This window comes from Mesoplodon bidens (assembly GCF_964165515.1).
Source record: "Mesoplodon bidens genome assembly, chromosome: 7".
Taxonomy (NCBI): domain Eukaryota; kingdom Metazoa; phylum Chordata; class Mammalia; order Artiodactyla; family Ziphiidae; genus Mesoplodon; species Mesoplodon bidens.
Window position 1 is genome coordinate 109590498 of NC_138164.1, and position 1899 is coordinate 109592396.

Consider the following 1899-nt stretch of genomic DNA (forward strand, 5'->3'; position numbering starts at 1 on the left):
CACGTGAACCCTGTGTTCTTAAAACTTCCCCTCCAACCGTGATCTCTACCCCAAAGCATCACTGCCGCACCCCCACCCCCAGCCTGCCATGTTCCATCATTCCACACTCACAAACTCATAGCTCAGCCTTCAGTAGGGTAAAGTTCCAGACTCTGGGACTTCCCTGGCGGTCCGGTGGTTAAGACTCGGCGCTTCCAGTGCGAGGGGCACGGGTTCAATCCCTGGTCGGGGAACTAAGATCCCACAGGCCACGCGGTGAGGCCAAAAAGTAAAAAAAAAAAAAAAAAAAAATCAAACAGTTTCAGACTCTGTATTCTGGCATTCAAGCCCTCTGCTTGTTCCCCTCCCGTGACAAGATGCTCCCCACGCTCCAACGTTGCAAATTCCATATTCACAGTGTTGTCATCATCTTCCTAGTGAAGCCACAGAAGAATCTCTAGTTACTATTTCTATCCTGCCCCGAGCAGCCAACACTGTGTCTGATCTTCCCTCTGAGTGGCCTGCACAGGTACTTGGACAAGAAAAGGGAGACTAAGTCTCTGCTGAGCAGCTGGTTTTTTTGGTTTGTTTGTTTGTTTTTTCTTGGTACGCAGGCCTCTCATTGCTGTGGCCTCTCCCATTGAGGAGCACAGGCTCCGGACGTGCAGGCTCAGCGGCCATTGCTCACGGGCCCAGCCGCTCCGCGGCATGTGGGATCTTCCCAGACCGGGGCACGAACCCGTGTCCCCTGCATCGGTAGGCGGACTCTCAACCACTGCGCCACCAGGGAAGCCCTGAACAGCTGTTTTATGTTAGGTGAGGCACCCCAATTTATAGATGGGGGAACTGAGGCTCCCAGGTAAGGTGAGTTCTCACAGCTGGTGAGGGGGGCTGGGCTGGGATTCAAACCCAGCTCTACTGACTTTGGCATCCCTGCCCTTGAATCCATTCCCAAGGGCATCCCCACCAGACGTTTTATAATCAGTCCCACAATCTATCCATGCTCCGTAGGGTGTGGTTGTGGGTCTGTCCCCAACCCTGGGTCCCCTGAGACCTTACCTGCAGAGGAGCCATTGGCAGCCCAGCCGCTTCTGGACATTGGGCTCTGTCCAGCTAAGGGGCTGGGTCTCCATCAGTATGAATGGCATTTGAGCTTCTGACACCACTTTGCCACAGACAGCCCCTATCTGCCCAGGCAACTGGGGGACCTGGAGGAGATTCTGGCCCTGGAGACCAGACAGCCAAGTCTGCTGGGCCCAGGAGAGCAGGGGCCCCTCCTGGCCCCCTGGCTTCTTCTAGACTTGCTGGGCTGTTCCTCCTCTATCCTTCTCCTTTCCTGGGGTCACGGCCTTCCCCCCCCCAGGTCCCCTCCCCCCATCCCAGGGTTCCTAGACTTTCCCAGGGCCTTTGCTTCACTCTCTGCTCCCCAACCACGCTCATTTTCCGGGGCTCTGCTTCCTTATGCCTTTCTCCCCTGGTCACTTCCTCATTCCACCAACACAATGCCTCATCGGATCCTGGAGGTGCCCACTGGCTGGTGGGACAGAGAGTCTGGCTTGGGTACAATCGCCCTCCCTAAGTCTTTTCCCCACTGAACACTGCACCCCCGTCATGTCTGTCTGTCGACTTCCTCTTCCAGCTGTCTCCCTATGTCTCAGCTTCCTTGCCTCGGTTTCCCCATCCTCTGTCCCTTCTCAAGCTCTAATCCTTATATATGCTGGGAGGTGGACTCTATTACCACCCACATTTTAGATTTAAGGACAAAGAGGCGCTGAGAGTTTGGGTGACCTGCCAGGGCGCCAGAGCTGGTAACTGGCGGCTCCCAGCCAGCGCGCTCTAGGCCCGGTGGCCGGCCGAGGGGTGGTCTCCCGGCTGCCCTCCGTCCCTGCTCCGCCCATCGGCTCCGCCCCCACCGACCGT